Genomic DNA, 19,401 nt, shown 5'->3' on the forward strand with positions numbered 1-19,401 from the left:
GGATTTTGGGGGTTTTGGGGGAAATTTGGAGGATTTTGGGGGAGTTTGGGAGGATTTTGGGAGATTTTGGGACATTTTGAGAGAAATTTGGGGATTTTGGGAGAATTTGGGAGAATTTGGGGGAATTGTTTTTGAATTTTAAAGGGTTTTTTATGAATTTTGGGAAATTTTGGGAAATTTTGGGGAGATTTGTGTGGAATTTTGGAGATTTTTTGGAGAATTTTGGGGAAATTTGGGGAATTTGGGTTTTTTTTGGGATATTTTGGGGCATTTGGGGGATTTTTTTGGAGGATTTTTGGGTATTTTTGGAGCATTTTTGGACATTTTTTTGGGGGTAACTTTGGGGTATTTTTTTAATAATTTGGATTTTTTTGGGATTTTTGGGGGAAATTTTTTATATTTTGGGCAATTTGGGGCCATTTTTTAATATTTTGGGACATTCTGAGGTGGTTTTTGGATATTTTGGGGCGTTTTGGGGATTTTTTGGGTGAAATTTTGAGGGATTTTGGGATTTTTGGGGCATTTTGGGCCCTTTTGGGTCATTTTGGGCCCTTTTGGGATATTTTTTCATATTTTGGGGTATTTGGGGGCAATTTTTGATATTTTGGGGTATTTTTTTCTATTTTTTGGGGTGTTTGGTGGTAATTTTGGGGTTTTTGGGGTTTTTTGGGGCTATTTTGGGGTGTTTTGGGCTATTTTGGGGGTGGTTTTTCTATTTTTGGGCGATTTTTGGTCTATTTTGGGTCATTTGGGAGCTTTTTTGGGCTGTTTTTGCTATTTTGAGGCTTTTTTGGATTTTTTGGGACATTTTTGGGTATTTTTCTGCCATTTTGGGTCATTTTGGGGCTGTTTTTGGCGATTTTTGGGCTATTTTGGGGCTATTTTTGGGTGTTTTGGGGTATTTTGGGTTATTTCTGGCTCATTTTGGGTCATTTTGGATATTTTTGGGGCTATTTTGGGCTATTTTTGGGGCGATTTTTGAGCTTTTGGGGGTATTTTTTTACATTTTGGGGTATTTTTGGATATTTAGGGCTGGTTTTGGGGTGGTTTTTCTATTTTGGGGCTTTTTTGGGGTATTTTGGGGTTTTTTGGGGTTGTTTTGGGTCATTTTGGGGCTATTTTTGGGTGTTTTGGGGCTTTTTTGGCTCTTTTTGGTCATTTTGGGTCATTTTCTGCGCAATTTTGGGGCTTTTTTGGGCTGTTTTTTGCTGTTTTGAGGCTTATTTGGGGTAATTTTGGGACATTTTTGGATGTTTTTCTGCCATTTTGGGTCATTTTGGGCTAATTTTGGATATTTTGGGACATTTGGTGCGGTTTGGGGGGATTTTGGGGCGATTTTGGGGCTCGTTGGGGTAATTTTTTTTTACATTTTGGGGTATTTTTGGATATTTAGGGCTATTTTTGGGGTGGTTTTTCTATTTTTGGGCTTTTTTGGGGTATTTTTGGTGTATTTTTTTGGTATTTTGGGGTTTTTGGGGTTTTTTGGGGCTTTTTGGGCTATTTTCGGGTGGTTTTGGTGTATTTTGGGGTATTTGGGGATATTTTAGGCTGTTTTGGGCTATTTTGGGGCTATTTTGGCGATTTTTGGGCTATTTGGGGGTTTTTTGGCTACTTTTGGTTCGTTTTGGGCGATTTTTGGGCGATTTTGGGGTTTTTTTTGGTGATTTTTGGCTATTTTGGGGCTTTTTGGGGGTGTTTTTCTATTTTTGGGTTATTTTGGGGGTATTTTTGGTCTATTTTGGGCTATTTTGGGGCTTTTTTTGGTGATTTTGGGCTATTTTTGGGGTATTTTGATTCGTTTTTGGGTATTTTTGAGGCATTTTTTTGGCTCTATTTTTGCTCCATTCGGGGTGTCAATCCCCGCCCGGTGGGCGTGGCCTCCGCTGGCCCCGCCCCTTTTGCCGCAGCGCCGAACACGGACCCGAAAGGAGCCGAAAGGAGCCGAACGGAGCCGAACCGGGCCCGGAGGAGCCGAGAGGAGCCGAGAGGGAGAAGCAGAACCCGACCCGAGCATGGCCACCCCCACCGAGCCCGCCATGGGAGGTCTGCGGGGTCCCAGGGGTGCTGGGGGGGGGCTGGGTGGATGTAGGGGGTGCTGGGGGGGGTCTCAGGGGGTCCCAGAGGTGCTGGATGGGTGCTGGTGCAGGGATTTGGGTGCACAGGTGGGTGCTGCAGGGTGCTGGCGGGGTCCTGGATGGGTGCTGGGTGGGTGCAGAATAGGTGCTGAGGGTGCTGCGGTGGGTGCTGGGGGGTCCTGGGTGGGTTCCAGGGGGTGCAGGATGGGTGCAGAAGGTCCTGGGGGAGGTCTCAGGGGGTCCCAGGGTGCTGGGTGGGTGCTGGGTGGGTGCAGGATGGGTGTTGGGGGTCCTGGGTGGGTCCCAGGGTGATGCAGAGGGTGCAGGATGGGTGCTGAGGGGTGCAGGTGCTGGGATTTGGGTGCACAGGTGGGTGCTGCAGGGTGCTGGGTGGGTGCAGAGGATCCTGGGTGGGTGCTGGGGGGTCCTGGGTGGGTGCAGAGGGTCCCAGGGGGTGCAGGATCAGTGCAGAGGGTGCTGGGTGGGTGCAGGATGGGCGCTGCAGGGTGCTGGATGGGTGCTGGGGAGTCCTGGGTGGGTGCAGAGGATCCTGGGTGGGTGCTGGGGAGTCCTGGGTGGGTGCAGAGGGTCCCAGGGGGTGCAGGATGGGTGCAGAGGGTGCTGGGTGGGTGCAGGATGGGTGCAGAGGGTGCTGGGTGGGTGCAGGATGGGTGCAGAGGGTCCCAGGGGGTGCAGGATGGGTGCAGAGGGTCCTGGGTGGGTCCCAGAGGTGCAGAGGGTGCCAGGGGGATGCAGGCACAGGGATCTGGGGCACAGGTGGGTGCTGAGGTTCCTGCGGGGGGGTGCAGGATGGTGCAGGATGGGTGCCAGAGGGTGCAGGATGGGTGCTGGGTGGGTTCCAGGAGGTGCAGGGTGGATGCTGAGGGTCCTGAGTGGTGCAGGATGGGTCCCAGGGGGTGCAGATGCAGAGATTTGGGGCACAGGTGGGTGCAGAGGGTGCAGAGTGGGTGCAGGGTGGATGCAGAGGGTCCTGGGTGGGTTCCAGGGGGTCCTCAATAGTCCTGGGTGGTGCAGGATGGGTGCCAGAGGGTGCTGGGTGGTGCAGGATGGTGCAGGATGAGTGCAGAGGGTGCAGGATGGGTGCTGGGTGGGTCCCAGAGGGTCCCAGGGGGTGCAGGATGGGTGCCAGGGGGATGCAGGCACAGGGATCTGGGGCACAGGTGGGTGCTGTGGGTGCTGGGTGATGCTCAGGGGCTGCAGAGGGTCCAGGGTGGGTGCCAGGGGGATGCAGGCACAGCGATTTGGGGCACAGGTGGGTGCTGCAGGGTGCTGCAGGGTCCTGAGTGGTGCAGGATGGGTGCAGGGTGGGTGCACAGGGTGCTGGGTGGGTGCAGGTGCAGGGGCTCGGGGCACAGGTGGGTGCTGGGTGATGCAGGGTGGGTGCAGAGGGTGGTGGTGGGTGCAGGGTGGGTGCTGAGTGGGTCCTAGGAGACCCTGAGTGGTGCAGGGTGGGTCCCAGAGGGTCCTGGGTGGGTCCCAGAGGTGCAGGGTGGGTGCCATGGGGTGCAGGCACAGGGATCTGGGGCACAGGTGGGTGCAGAGGGGGCAGGGTGGGTGCTGAGGGTCCTGGGAGGTGCAGGGTGGGTGCCGGGTGGGCCCAGAGGGTCCTGGGAGGTGCAGGATGGGTGCTGGGGGATTCCAGGGGATGCAGCTGCAGGGGTTTGGGGCACAGGTGGGTGCAGAGGGTGCAGGGTGGGTGCCAGAGGGTGCAGAATGGGTCCTGGGTGGCGCTGGGAGTCCTGAGTGGGTGCAGAGGGTGCAGGTGCCGGGATTTGGGGCACAGATGGGTGCTCTGGGGTGCAGGATGGGTGCTGGGTGGGTCCCAGGGGGTGCAGGAAGTGCAGGGGGTGCAGGATGGGTGCCAGGGGGATGCAGGCACAGGGGTTTGGGGCACAGGTGGGTGCTGCAGGGTGCAGGGTGGGTCTCAGGGGGTCCCAGGGGGTGCAAGATGGGTGCCAGAGGATGCAATGTGGCTGCAGGATGGGTGCTGAGGGTGCAGGATGGGTGCTGGGTGGGTGCAGAGGGTCCCAGGGGGTGCAGGATGGGTGCCAGGGGGTGCAGAGGGTGCTGGGGGGTTCCAGGGGGTGCAGGTGCAGGGGTTTGGGGTTCAGGGTGGGTCCTGGGTGGGTCCCAGAGGTGCAGGATGGGTGCTGAGTGGATGCAGAGGGTGCACGCACAGGGATCTGGGGCACAGGTGGGTGCAGGGGGTGCTGAGTGGGTCCCAGGGGGTTCTGGGTGCTGCAGGATGGGTGCACAGGGTGCAGGATGGGTGCTGAGGGATGCAGGTGCAGGGATCTGGGGCACGGGTGGGTGCAGAGCTTGTGCAGGCGGGTTCAGAGGGTGTAGAGGGTGCAGGATGGGTGCCAGGGGGTGCAGAGGGTGCAGGATGGGTGCTGGGTGGGTGCAGAGGGTCCCAGGGGGTGCAGGATGGGTGCCATGGGGTGCAGGTGAAGGGGGTTGGGGTACAGGTGGGTGCTGGGGGTGCAGGGTAGATGCAGGGTGGGTGCAGAGGGTCCTGGCGGCTGCAGGGCGGGTCCTGGATGCTGCAGGGGTTTGGGGTGCAGGGTGGGTGCTGAGGGGTCTGGGTGGGTGCAGAGGGTCCCAGGGGTGCAGGGGGCGCAGGGATTTGGCTCCCGGGGGGGTGCAGGATGGGTGCTGCCGCAGGGGTTTAGGGGCACGATGGGTGCAGAGGCTCCGGGGGCGGTCAGGATGGGTGCTGGGTGGGTGCTGGGTGGGTGCTGGGTGGGTGCCGCAGGGGGGCTGGGGGGAGTTCAGGGTGCCCGCTCAGGGGTGCAGGGTGGGTGCCGGGGGTCCTTGGTGGGTGCTGTGGGTGCACGATGGGTGTCCGGGGTGCTGGGTCAGTACCCCAGGGGTGCTGGTGCAGGGGTTTGGGCACAGCTGGGTGCTGCAGGGGGTGCCCCAAGGGTGCTGCGGGTGCCGGCTGATTGTGGGGTGCTGTGGGGTGCGGGGTGGGTGCTGTGGGGGGTTTAGGGGTGCTGCAGGGGGTGCCCCAAGGGTGCTGTGGGGTGCGGGGTTGGTACAGGTGGGTGCTGGTGCAGGGGTTTGGGTGCTGAGGGTGCAGGGTGGGTGTCCGGGGTGCTGGGGCAGCACCCGGTGGGTGCTGTGGGTGCTGAGGGGTTCGGGGATGAGACAGGATGGGTGCTGTGGGGTCCCGGCTGGGTGCTATAGGGTGCTGTGGGGTGCTATAGGGGGTTTTAGGGGTCCCGGGTGGGTGCTGTGGGGGGTTTTAGGGGTGCTATGGGGGACTTTTTGGGTGCTCTGGGTGCTCCAAGGGGTTTTTAGGGTGCTCTGGGTGCTCTGGGGAGTTTTGGGGGTGCTCTGAGGGGGGTTTGGGTGCTCTGGGGTGCTCTGGGGGGTTTTAGGGGTGCTCTGGGTGCTGTGGGGGATTTTTGGGGTGCTATGGGGTGCTATAGGGATTTTAGGGTGCTATAGGGTGCTGTGGGGTGCTCTGAGAGGTTTTAGGGGTGCTCTGGGTGCTCTGGAGGATTTTTGGGGTGCTCTGGGGGGTGCTGTGGGTGCCGTGGGGGATTTTAGGGGCGCTCTGGGGGATTTTTTGGGTGCTGTAGGGTGCTGTGGGTGCAGGGTGGCTGCCATGGGGGTTTTAGGGTGCTCTGGGTGCTCTGGGGAGTTTTTGGGGCGCTGTGGGGGATTTTTGGGTGCTCTGGGTGCTCCGAGGGGGTTTAGGGGTGCAGGGTGAGGGCTGGGGGGAATTTTTGGGGTGCTATAGGGTGCTGTGGGTGCTCTGAGGAGTTTTTGGGGTTCTATGGGGTGCTGTGGGGAATTTTGGGGTGCTGTGGGGGGTCTTAGGGGTGCAGGGTGGGTGCAGAGGGGCTGTGGGTGCTGTAGGGTGCTGTGGGGGATTTTTGGGGTGCTGTGGCTGCTATAGGGTGCTATGGGGTGCTGTGGGGTGCCATAGGGTGCTATAGGGTGCTGTGGGGGTTTTATGGGTGCTGTGGGTGCAGGTGCCGGGGTTTGGGGTGCTGCAGGTGCTATAGGGTGCTCTGGGGTGCTCTGGGTGCAGAATGGGTGCTCTGGGGTGCTATAGGGCGCTGTGGGTGCTGGGGGGGTTTTTAGGGTGCTCTGGGGAGTTTTGGGGCTGCTCTGAGGGGTGTTTGGGGCGCTGTGGGTTTCTCGGGGTGCTCTGGAGGCTTTAGGGGTGCTCTGGGGTGCTGCGGGTGCTATTGGGTGCTGTGGGGTGCTGGGGGGGCTTTTAGGGTGCTCTGGGGTGCTGTGGGTGCTATTGGGTGCTGTGGGGTGCTGTGGGTGCTATTGGGTGCTGTGGGGTGCTGGGGGGGCTTTTAGGGTGCTCTGGGGTGCTGTGGGTGCTATTGGGTGCTGTGGGGTGCTGTGGGTGCTATTGGGTGCTCTGGGGTGCTGTGGGTGCTCTGGGGAGTTTTGGGGTTCTATGGGGTGCTATGGAGGATTATCTGGGTGCTGTGGGGGGATTTTGGGGTCTCTCTGGGTGCCCCGGGGGGTGTTTGGGGGTCGCTGGGCGGGGTCTGAACAATCCCCCAACTCCTGAAACCCAAAAAATCCCCAAAATCCCAAAATTCCCAAACCCCAAAAATCCCCAAAACCCCAAAATCCTAAACCCCAAAAAAATCCCCAAAATCCCAAATTTCCCAAACCCCAAAATCCTGAAATTCCCAAACCCCAAACCCCAAAAATCCCAAATTCCTGAAACCCCAAAATTCCCCCAAATCCCCAAAAAAATCCCCCAAATTGGCCCAAATTCCCTCAAAAATCCCCCAAATGCCTCAGAATTTTCCCAAATTTCCCCAGTTTTACCCCAAATTCCCCCATTTCCCCCCTAAAATCTCTTAAAATCCACTAAAATCCCCCAAATTGTCCCAAAATTCCCCCAAATCTCCTCCAAAATTGTCCCAAATCCCCAAAATGTCCCAAATTCCCCCAAATTTACCCAAATTCAATCAAAAATCCCCCAAAATTCCCCCCAAATCTCCCAATTTTCCTTCAATTTTCCTCCCAAAATTCTCCAAAATTGTCCCAAAATTCCCCAATTTCCCCCTAAAATCCCCCAAATTCCCCAAATTTTCCCAAATTCCACCAACCCCCCCAAATTTCCCCAATTTTCCTTCAGTTTTCCCCCAAATTCCCCCAAATTTCCCCAAAATTTTCCCAAATTCCCTCAAATCTCCCCAGAATTTTCCCATTTTCCCCCAAATTCCCCAAATTGTCTCAAATCCCCTCAAAAATCACCCCAGAATTCCCCAATTTTCCCCAAAATTCCCCAATTTCCCCCAAAATTCCCCAAATTTTCCCCAATTCTCCCAAATTCCTCCCAAATTCACCCAAAATTCCCCAAATTCCCCCAAATTTCCCCCAAATTTCCCTCAATTTCCCCCCAAATCTCCAAAAATCCCCCAAAATCCCCTAAACTGTCCCAAATTCCCTCAAAAATCCCGAAATTTCCCCAATTTCCCCCATTTTCCCCCAAATTCCTCCAAAATTCTCCCAAAATTCCTCAAAATTGTCCCAATTTCCCCCATTTTCCCCCAGAATTTCCCCAAAATTCCCCAATTTTTCCCCAAATTTTCCCCAATTTTTCCCCAATTTTCTCCCCAAATCCCCAAATTTCCCCAAATTTCCCCAAATTCTCCCAAAATTCCCCAAAATTCCCCCCAAAATCCCCCAATTACCCCAATTTTTCCCCAATTTTCTCCCAAACTCCCCAAATTTTCCCAAAATCTCCCAAAATTCCCCAAATTTTCCCCCCAAATTTCCCCAATTTTCCCCCAGAATTTCCTCAAATTTCCCCAAAATCTCCCAAAATCTCCCAAATTCCTCAAAATTGTCCCAATTTCCCCCTTTTCCCCCAAAAATTTCCCCAAAATTTCCCCCAAAACCTCCCAAATTTCTCCCAAATTCTCGCAAAATCCCCCAATTTTCCCCAAAATCCCCCAAAATTCCCCAATTTTTCCCCAAAATTCCCCAATTTTCCCCCAGAATTTTCCCAAGTTTCCCCCAAAATTTTTCCCCAAATCCCCCAAATTGTCCAAATCCCCCCAAAATCCCCCAAATTTCCCCCAAATTCCCCAAAATTCCCAAATTTCCCCCAAATTCCCCAAATTTCCCCATTTTCTCTCCGCAGAGGCGGCGCGGGCCCGGGAGCCCTTTAACTACGGTGAGAAAATTGGGGATTTTGGGGAATTTTGGGGGAATTTTGGGAATTTTGGGGAATTTGGGAGATTTTGGGGGAAATTGGGAAATTTGGGGGGAAATTTTGGAGAATTTTGGGGGGAAATTGGGGGATTTTAAGGGAATTTTGGGAACAATTTGGGGAATTTTTGAGAGAAATTTGGAATATTTGGGTGAAAATTTGGGGGATTTTTGGGATTTTTGGGAAAATTTGGGGGATTTTTGGGAAATCTGGAAAATTTTGGGGAATTTTGGGGGATTTTTGAGAGAAATTTGGGATATTTGGGTGAAAATTTGGGGAATTTTTGGGATTTTGGGGGGATTTTTTGGAAAATTTGGGGGGAAATTTGGGGAATTTTGGGAGAAATTGGGGAAAAATTGGGAGAATTGGGGGAATTTTGGGGGAATTTTTGGGAATTTTGGGGAATTTTGGAGGATTTGGGGGGATTTTTGGGAAATCTGGAAAAATTTGGGGGATTTTGGGAGAAATTGGGAGATTTTGGGGGATTTGGGACAATTTGGGGGTTTTGGGGGCAATTTTGGGGAGAAATTTGGGAGAAATTGGGGGAAAATTGGGGAAATTTGGGTGAATTTGGGGAATTTTGGGGAAATTTTGGGAGATTTTGGGGAAAATTTGGGGAAATTTGGGGGATTTGGGGAATTTTTGGGGGAAATTTGGGGAATTTGGGACAATTTTGAGGAATTTGGGGGTTTTGGGGTTGATTTTGGAGGGAAATTTGGGATAAACTGGGAAATTTGGGGGGAAATTGGGGAAAATTTGGAGAATTTTGGGAAAATTTGGGGCAAATTTTGGGGGAATTTGGGGAATTTTGGGGAAATTTTGGGGGAAATTTGGGGGATTTGGGGGGAAATTTGGGATAAATCAGGACATTTGGGGGAATTTGGAAAAATTTTAGGGAAATTTGGGGAATTTGGGGGATTTGGGGGAATTTTGGAGGAAATTTGGAAAAATTTGGGGGATTTTTGGGGGATTTGGGAGGAAAATTTGGGAAATTTGGGGAAAATTTGGGGGATTTTGGGGAAATTGGGGTTTTTTGGGTCCTGGGGGGTTTTTGGGGTCGGGAAATTCATTTTTGGGGCTCTCAGGGCGGTTTTGGGTTGATTTTGGGGTTTTTAGGGGCAGTTTTGGTTTGATCTCTGCAGAATTTTGGTGAATTTTGGGGTTTTTGGGTCATTTTTGGTTCATTTTCGGGGTTTTGGGGGGGTAAATTTTGTGTTTTTTGGGGTCCCCGGGGGGTTTTGGGGGTCGGGGAGTTGATTTTCGGGGCTCCCGAGGCGCTCGGGGGCTGACCAGGGGCGGTTTTGGGGTGCCCAGATTACGAGTCGCTGCGGCTGGCGGGGCTGGTCCTGAGCATCGTCATGTTCGTGCTGGGGGTGCTGATCGCCCTCAGTGAGTCACCCCAAAAATCACCCCGAAACACCCCAAAAATCCTCCCTGGGATCCCAAAAATCACCCCCTGGGACCCCAAAACCAACCCCAAAAAACCGACCCCAAAATCCCCCCCATGAGACCCCCAAAATCACCCCAAAACCGGCCCCGGGACCCCCAAAAACACCCCAAAACCCCCCAAAATCACCCCAAAACCGGCCCCGGGACGCCCAAAAAACACCCCCAAAACCTCCCTGGGATCCCCAAAAACCGACCCCAAAACACCCCCCGGGACAACAAAAAACACCCCAAAAATCCTCAAAAATCACCCCAAAATTCCCCCCAATAACCCCCAAAAATTCCAGACCCCAAAACCCCCCCCCCCCCCCCCCGGGACCCCAAAAAATCCCCCCCTCGGACCCCAAAACCGACCCCAAATCATCTCCAAAACCCCTCTGGGACCCCCAAAAACACCCCAAAAATCCTTCCTGGGATCCCCAAAAATGACCCCAAAATCCCCCCAATAACCCCCAAAAATCCTCGACCCCAAAATCCCCTCCGGGACCCCAAAAAATCCCCCCCTGGGACCCCCAAAACCGACCCCAAATCATCCCCAAAACCCCTCCCAGGACCCCAAAAATCCTCCCTGGGATCCCCAAAATGACCCCAAAATCCTCCCAATAACCCCCAAAATCCCCGACCCCAAAAGCCCCCCCGGGACCCCAAAAACCGACCCCAAAATGGCCCCAAAAAACCAACCCCAAAACGCCCCGAGACCCCAAAAATCACCCCCTGGGACCCCAAAAAATGACCCCCAAACCCACCCCAAGACCCCCAAAAAATCCCCCCCTGGGACCTCAAAACCGACCTCAAATCATCCCCAAAAATCGACCCCCAAAAACACCCCCTGGGACCCCCAAATCCACCCCAAAAAACCGACCCCAAAGTCCCACCGGGGACCCCAAAAACCCTCCCCGGGACCCCAAAAATGACCCCAAAATCGACGCCAAAATCCCCCCTGGGACCCCAAAAACCGACCCCAAACCCCGCCCTGGGACCCCAAAAACCGACCCCAAACCCCTCCCTGGGACCCCAAAAACTGACCCCAAACCCACCCCAAAAACACCCCCTGGGACCCCAAAAATACCCTAAAACTGACCCCAAAAACCGACCCCAAAATCCCCCCCGGGAGCCCAAAAATGACCCCAAAACCCACCCCAAGGCCCCCAAAAATGACCCCCCGAGACCCCAAAACCAACCCCAAAACATCCCCTAAAAACCGACCCCAAAATCCTCCCCGGGACCCCAAAAACCGACCCCAAAACACCCCCTGGGACCCCAAAAATCAATCCCTGGGACCCCCAAAACCGACCCTAAAAACCGACCCTAAAACCATCCCTAGGACCCCAAAAACCGACCCCAAACTCGTCCCCCGGGACCCCAAAAAATGACCCCAAAACCAGCCCAAAAACCGGCCCCAAAAATCACCCCCTGGGACCCCAAAACATCCCCTAAAACTGACCCCAAAAACCGACCCTAAAACAGCCCCCGGGACCCCAAAAACCGACCCCAAAATCCTCCCTGGGACCCCAAAAAATGACCCCAAATCCCCCCAATAACCCCAAAAATCCCTGACCCCAAAACCCCCTGGGACCCCAAAAAATCGCCCCCTGGGACCCCAAAACATCCCCTAAAACCACACCAAAAACCGACCCCAAAAACCCTCCCCGGGACCCCAAAAACCGACCCCAAAATCCCCCCAATAACCCCCAAAAATCCCCGACCCCAAAACCCCCCTGGAACCACAAAACATCCCCTAAAACCGACCCCAAAACCCGACCCGGACTCCAAAAAAACACCCCCAAACCCACCCCAAGACCCCCAAAAATCACCCCCTGAGACCCCAAAACCAACCCCAAAACATCCCCTAAAAACCGACCTCAAAATCCTCCCGGGACCCCAAAAATCAATCCCTGGGACCCCAAAACCGACCCTAAAAACCACCCTAAAAATGGACCCTAAAACAGCCCCTGAGACCCCAAAAACCGATCCCAAAATCCCCCCAATAACCCCCCAAAATCCCCGACCCCAAACCCCCCCGGGACCCCAAAAAATGGCCCCAAAAACCGACCCCAAAATCCTCCCCGGGACCCCAAAAATCGACCCCAAACCCCTCCCTGGGACCCCAAAAACTGACCCCAAACCCACCCCAAAAACACCCCCTGGGACCCCAAAATATCCCCTAAAACTGACCCCAAAAACCGACCCCAAAATCGCCCCCGGGAGCCCAAAAATGACCCCAAAACCCACCCCAAGGCCCCCAAAAATGACTCCCCGAGACCCCAAAACCAACCCCAAAACATCCCCTAAAAACCGACCCCAAAACCCCCCTGGGACCCCAAAAACCGACCCCAAAACCGACCCCAAAACCGACCCCAAAACACCCCCTGGGACCCCAAAAATCAATCCCTGGGACCCCCAAAACCGACCCTAAAAACCGACCCTAAAACCATCCCCAGGACCCCAAAAACCCACCCCAAACTCGTCCCCTGGGACCCCAAAAAATGACCCCAAAACCAGCCCAAAAACCGACCCCAAAACACCCCCCGGGACCCCAAAACATCCCCTAAAACTGACCCCAAAACCGACCCCAAAAACACCCCCCGGGACCCCAAAATATCCCCTAAAACTGACCCCAAAAACCGACCCTAAAACAGCCCCTGAGACCCCCAAAAACACCCCAAAATCCCCCCAATAACCCTAAAAAATCCCTGACCCCAAAAATGGCCTCAAAACCCGCCTGAGACCCCCAAAATCACCTCCCGAGGACCCCAAAAAACCATCCCCAAATCCTCCCCGGGACCCCAAAACAACCGACCCCAAAAATCCTCCCCGGGACCCCAAAAACCCCCAATAACCCCCAAAAACCTCCCTTGGGACCCCCAAATCCACCCCAAAAAACCGACCCCAAAGTCCCACCGGGAACCCCAAAAATCCTCCCCTGGGACCCCAAAAATGACCCCAAAATCGACCCCAAAATCCCCCCTGGGACCCCAAAAATGACCCCAAAATCGACCCCAAAATCCCCCCTGGGACCCCAAAAATGACCCCAAAATCCCCCCAATAACCCCAAAAATCCTCGACCCCAAAACCCCCCCGGGACCCCAAAAATCCCCTCCCCAGGACCCCAAAAAAACACCCCCAAATCTCCTCCGGGACCCCAAAAAAGGACCCCAAAAACCCCCAATAACCCCCAAAAATCGACCCCAAAAACACCCCTTGGGACCCCCAAAAATGACCCCAAAATCCTCTCCCAGGACCCCAAAAATCCTCCCTGGGACCCCAAAAATCACCCCCTGGGACCACAAAACCAACCCCAAAACCGACCCCAAAAACCGACTCTAAAACACCCCCTGGGACCCCAAAACATCCCTTAAAACCACCCTAAAAATGGACCCTAAACCAGCCCCCGGGACCCCAAAAACCGACCCTAAAATCCTCCCCGGGACCCCAAAAAATGACCCCAAATCCCCCCAATAACCCCCAAAAATCCCTGACCCCAAAACCCCCTGGGACCCCAAAAATCACCCCCTGGGACCCCAAAACATCCCCTAAAATCGACCCCAAAAGCCCCCCAGGACCCCAAAAACCGACCCCAAATCGCCCCCTGGGACCCCAAAACATCCCCTAAAACCACACCAAAAACCGACCCCAAAAACCCTCCCCGGGACCCCAAAAACCGACCCCAAAATCCCCCCAATAACCCCCAAAAATCCCTGACCCCAAAACCCCCCTGGAACCACAAAACATCCCCTAAAACCGACCCCAAAACCCGACCCGGACTCCAAAAAAACACCCCCAAACCCACCCCAAGACCCCCAAAAATCACCCCCTGAGACCCCAAAACCAACCCCAAAACATCCCCTAAAAACCAACCCCAAAAATCCCCCCGGGACCCCAAAAATCAATCCCTGGGACCCCGAAACCGACCCTAAAAACCACCCTAAAAATGGACCCTAAAACAGCCCCTGAGACCCCAAAAACCGATCCCAAAATCCCCCCAATAACCCCCAAAAATCCCCGACCCCAAAACCCCCCGGGACCCCAAAAAATGGCCCCAAAACGTCCCCAAAAACCGACCCCAAAACAACCCCCGGGACCCCAAAAATCCTCCCCAGGACCCCAAAAAATGACCCCAAAACCAGCCCAAAAAAACCGACCTCAACCCCCCCCCCCGGGACCCCAAAACCCCCCAATAACCCCCAAAAATCGACCCCAAAAACACCCCCTTGGGACCCCAAAACTCCTCCCTGGGATCCCCAAAAATCACCCCAAAATACCCCCCCAGGACCCCAAAAAATAACCCAAAAACCGACCCCAAATTCTTCCCCTGGAACCTCAAAAATCCCCCCCCCGGGACCCCAAAAACCGACCCCAAAATCCCCCCAATAACCCCCAAAAATCCCCGACCCCAAAACCCCCCTGGGACCCCAAAAATCATCCCCTAAAACCACCCCAAAAAACAACCCCAGAAACTTCCCTGGGACCCCAAAACAACCGACCCCAAAAATCCTCCCCGGGACCCCAAAAACCCCCCAATAACCCCCAAAAATCGACCCCAAAAACACCCCCCGGGACCCCAAAAACCGACCCCAAAACCCGACCCTAAAACACCCCCTGGGACCCCAAAAATGACCCCAAATCCCCCAAAAACCCCCAAAAATCCCCGACCCCAAAAATCCTCCCCCGGATCCAAATCCACCCAAAAAACCAACCCCAAAATCCCCCCCGGGACCCCAAAAAATGGCCCCAAAACCAGCCCAAAAATGACCTCAAAACAACCCCCGGGACCCCAAAAATCAATCCCTGGGACCCCAAAACCGACCCCAAAAACACCCCCTGGGACCCCCAAATCCACCCCAAAAAACCGACCCCAAAGTCCCACCGGGGACCCCAAAAACCCTCCCCGGGACCCCAAAAAAGACCCCAAAAACCACCCCAAAATCCCCCCTGGGACCCCAAAAAATGACCCCAAAACCCACCCCAAGACCCCCAAAAATGACCCCCCGAGACCCCAAAACCAACCCCAAAACATCCCCTAAAAACCGACCCCAAAACCCCCCTGGGACCCCAAAAATCAATCCCTGGGACCCCCAAAACCGACCCTAAAAACCACCCTAAAAATGGACCCTAAAACAGCCCCTGAGACCCCAAAAACCGATCCCAAAATCCCCCCAATAACCCCTAAAAATTCCCGACCCCAAACCCCCCCGGGACCCCAAAAAATGGCCCCAAAACGTCCCCAAAAACCGACCCCAAAACAACCCCCGGGACCCCAAAAATCCTCCCCAGGACCCCAAAAAATGACCCCAAAACCAGCCCAAAAAAACCGACCTCAACCCCCCCCCCGGGACCCCAAATCCCCCCAATAACCCCCAAAAATCGACCCCAAAAACACCCCCTTGGGACCCCAAAACTCCTCCCTGGGATCCCCAAAAATCACCCCAAAATACCCCCCCAGGACCCCAAAAAATAACCCAAAAACCGACCCCAAATTCTTCCCCTGGAACCTCAAAAATCCCCCCCCGGGACCCCAAAAACCGACCCCAAAATCCCCCCAATAACCCCCAAAAATCCCCGACCCCAAAACCCCCCTGGGACCCCAAAAATCATCCCCTAAAACCACCCCAAAAAACAACCCCAGAAACTTCCCTGGGACCCCAAAACAACCGACCCTAAAAATCCCCCCCTGGGACCCCAAAAACCCCCAATAACCCCCAAAAACCGACCCCAAAAACACCCCTGGGACCCCCAAATCCACCCCAAAAACCGACACCAAAGTCCCACCGGGAACCCCAAAAACCCTCCCCTGGGACCCCAAAAATGACCCCAAAATCGACCCCAAAATCCCCCCTGGGACCCCAAAAACTGACCCCAAACCCACCCCAAAAACACCCCCTGGGACCCCAAAAATACCCTAAAACTGACCCCAAAACCGACCCCAAAACACCCCCCGGGAGCCCAAAAATGACCCCAAAACCCACCCCAAAAACTGACCCTAAAAATCCTCCCTGGGACCCCAAAAACGGACCCCAAATCATCCCCAACCCCCCCCCCCAGGACCCCAAAATCCGACCCCAAAAATCCTCCAATAACCCTAAAAAATCCCCCTGAGACCCCAAAAACCACCCCGGGACCCCAAAAAATGGCCCCAAAACCAGCCCAAAAACGACCTCAAAACAACCCCCTGGGACCCCAAAACCCCCTTGGGACCCCCAAACCTTTCCTGGGACGGCCCCAAAAATCCCCCAAATCCCCCCAAAAATCCCCCAAATCCCCCCAAAAATCCCCCAAATTCCCCCAAATCCCCAAATTTCCCCCAAAATTCCCAACAAATCCCCCAAATTTCAACCCTGGACCCCCCAAATTCCCCAAAATTTCCCCAAATCTCCCAAAATTCCCCCAAAAATCCACCCTGGAACCCCCAAATCCCCCAAAATTTCCCCCCAAATTCCCCCTTGGAACCCAAAATTCCTCCAAAATCCCCCAAATCCCCCCAAAATCCCCAAAACTTCCCCCAAATTATGCCCAAATTCTCCAATTTCCCCCAAATTTCCCCAAAACTCCACCCTGGAACCCCAAAATCTCCCCAGACTCCTCCAAATCTCCCCAAATCTCCCCAAAATCCCCCAAAATTTCCCCAAATTCCCCAAAATTCCCCAAAATTTCCCAAAATTCCCCCCAAATTCCCCCAAAAATCCCCCAAAATTCCCCCAGATTTTCCCAAATTTACCCAAAATTCCCTCAAATCCACCTTGGAAACCCAAAATTTCCCCAAAATTCCCCCAAAATCCCCCGAATTCCCCCAAATCCCCAAAATCCCCCAAAATTTCCCTAAAATATTCCAAAATTCCCCCCAAAAATCCACCTTGGAACCCAAAATCCCCCAAAATTCCCCCCAAAATCCAAAAATTCCCCCAGATTTTCCCAAATTTACCCCAAATTCCCCCAAATTCCAACCCTGGGACCCCCAAATCCCCCCAAAATTCCCCAAACTTTCCCCAAAATTCCCCCAAATTTTCCCCCCAAAATCCCCAAAAATCCCCCCAAAATCCCCCCTGGAACCCCAAATTCCCCCAAAATCCTCCAAAATTCCCCAAAAATTCCCCCAAAATCCCAAATTTCCACCAAAAATCCCCCAAATTACCCCCAAAATTCCCGCAAAATTCTCCCCATATTTCCCCTGGAACCCGAAATTCCCCCAAAATCCCCCAAAATTTCCCTAAAAATCCTCCAAAATTCCCTCAAATCCACCTTGGAACCCAAAATTCCCCCAAAATCCCCAAAAATTCCCCCCAAAATCCCCCCTGGAACCCAAAAATTCCCCCAAAATTCTCCCCACATTCCCCAAAATCCCCCAAAATCCCAAAATTCCCCCAAAATCCAAAAATTCCCCCAAACTTTCCCAAATTTACCCCAAATTCCCCCAAATTCCAACCCTGGGACCCCCAAAATTCCTCAAAATCCCCAAAATACCCCAAAATTTCCCTAAAAATCCTCCAAAATTCCCTCAAAAATCCACCTTGGAACCCCAAAATTCCCCCAAATCCCCCAAAATTCCCTAAAATCCCCCAGATTTTCCCAAAATCCCCCCAAAAATGCCCCAAATTTGTGTTTTTTCCCGTCCCGACCCCCCCAATTCTCTCTCCAGGTAAGAAATTCAAGTGCAAAAAGGCCGAGCCCAGGTGAGACCCCAAAACACCCCAAAAAACCCCAAAAAAACCCAAAAAAAAACCCCAAAAAATGAATTTGGGACCCTCAGGATCCAAAATTTGGGAGAATCCCCCAAAAATCCCCAAATTTGAGGCCCCAGATCCCAAAAATTTGGGGGAAACACCAAAAAAAAAACCCAAAAAAACCCAAAAATTGGGACCCTCAGGATCCAAAATTTGGAGGAAATCCCCAAAAAATTGAGAATTTTCCCCAAATTTGGGAACTTCTCAAAGAATTTGGGGATTTCCCCAAAAAATCCCCAAATTTGGAGCTTCAAACCCCCAAAATTTGGGGGGAAACTCCCAAAAAAACCCCAAAAATCCCAAAATTTGGGACGTCCAGACACCAAAAATTTGGGAAATTCCCCCCAAAAATCCCAAAATCCCCCAAAATTTGGAGACCCCAAAATTTCCCCCCAAAAAACCCCAAAATTGGATCCAAAAATCCCCAAAATTTGTGGAAAATCCCAAAATTTGGGTCCCAAAATCCCAAAAATTTTGGGGAAAATCCCCCCAAAAATCCCCAAAATCCCCAAATTTGGATCCGAAAATCCCCAAAATTTGAGAAAATCCCAAAATTTGAGACTCAAAATCCCAAAAATTTGACAAATCCCAAAAATTAGGGACCCAAAAATCGGGAAAAATCCCAAAATTTGGGTCCCAAAATCCCAAAAATCCCCAAAAATCCCAAAATTTGGGTCCCAAAATCACAAAAATTTGAGAAAATCCCCCCAAAAATTCCTAAAAATCCCCAAATTTGGGACCCAAAATCCCCAAAAATTTGGGAAAATCCCAAAATTTGAGACTCAAAATCCCAAAAAATTAAAAAATCCCAAAATTTGAGACTCAAAATCCCAAAAATTTGACAAATCCCAAAAATTAGGGACCCAAAAATTGGGAAAAATCCCAAAATTTGGGTCCCAAAAATCCCAAAAATTTGGGGAAAATCCCCCCAAAAAATCTCAAAAAATCTCCAAAATTTGGGGACCCCAAAAAACCACAAAATTTTTGGAAAAAACCCAAATTTGGGGCCCAAAATCCCCAAAATTTGGGGAAAATCCCCCAAAAACCACCTAAAAAACCCCAAAATTTGGGACCCCGAAAATTTGGGACCCAAAATTCCCAAAAATTTGAGAAAATCCCAAAATTTGGGTCCCAAAAATCCCCAAATTTGGGAAATTCCTCCCCAAAAATGCCCAAAATCCCCCCAAAATTTGGGGACCCCAAAAATAAAATAATAATAAAAAAATTCCTAAATTTGGGACCCAAAATCCCCAAAATTTGGGTCAAAAATCCCAAAAATTTGAGAAAATCCCAAAATTTGACAAATCCCAAAAATTAGGGACCCAAAAATCGGGAAAATCCCAAAATTTGGGTCCCAAAATCCCAAAAATTTGGGAAAATTCCGCCCAAAATCCCTAAAAAACCCCAAAATTTGGAACCCCCAAAATTTGGGGCCCAAAATCCCAAAAATTTGAGAAAATCCCAAAATTTGGGGCCCAAAATCACAAAAATTTGAGAAAATCCCAAAATTTGGGTCCCAAAATCACAAAAATTTGGGAAAATCCCCCAAAAAATCCCCAAAAATCCCCAATTTTGGGTCCCAAAATCCCGCAAAATTTGTGGAAAATCCCAAAATTTGGGTTCCAAAATCCCCAAAATTTGGAGAAAATTCCCCAAAAAATCCCTAAAAAACCCCAAAATTTGGGACCCCCAAAATTTGAGTCCCAAAATCCCAAAAAATTGGGGAAAATCCCAAAATTTGGGACCCAAAACCCCCAAATTTTGGGTCCCCCTGACCCCCCTCCCCCCTTTTCCTGCAGCGCCCCCGAAACGGCCAAAAATCCCGGTGAGAAAATTGGGGAATTTGGGGAATTTGGGGAAAATTTTGGGGATTTTGGGGGAAAATTTGGGAATTTTGGGGAAAATTTGGGGGAATTTTGGGAGTTTTGGGAGATTTGGG

At 52.3% G+C, this 19,401-nt stretch overlaps 1 long non-coding RNA gene across 1 annotated transcript; it reads left to right on the forward strand.

Moving 5' to 3' along the window:
- The first annotated feature begins 45 nt into the window (after nt 1–45).
- LOC310920582 lies at nt 46–19,287 on the forward strand. Its single transcript, XR_014592010.1, has 5 exons — nt 46–2,043; nt 8,230–8,262; nt 9,613–9,687; nt 17,378–17,411; nt 19,262–19,287. It is a non-coding gene; the product is annotated as an uncharacterized lncRNA (long non-coding RNA).
- Nucleotides 19,288–19,401: the final 114 nt, after the last annotated feature.

This window comes from Zosterops lateralis (genome assembly GCF_965231275.1).
Source record: "Zosterops lateralis genome assembly, chromosome: 31".
In the NCBI taxonomy this organism is placed as follows: domain Eukaryota; kingdom Metazoa; phylum Chordata; class Aves; order Passeriformes; family Zosteropidae; genus Zosterops; species Zosterops lateralis.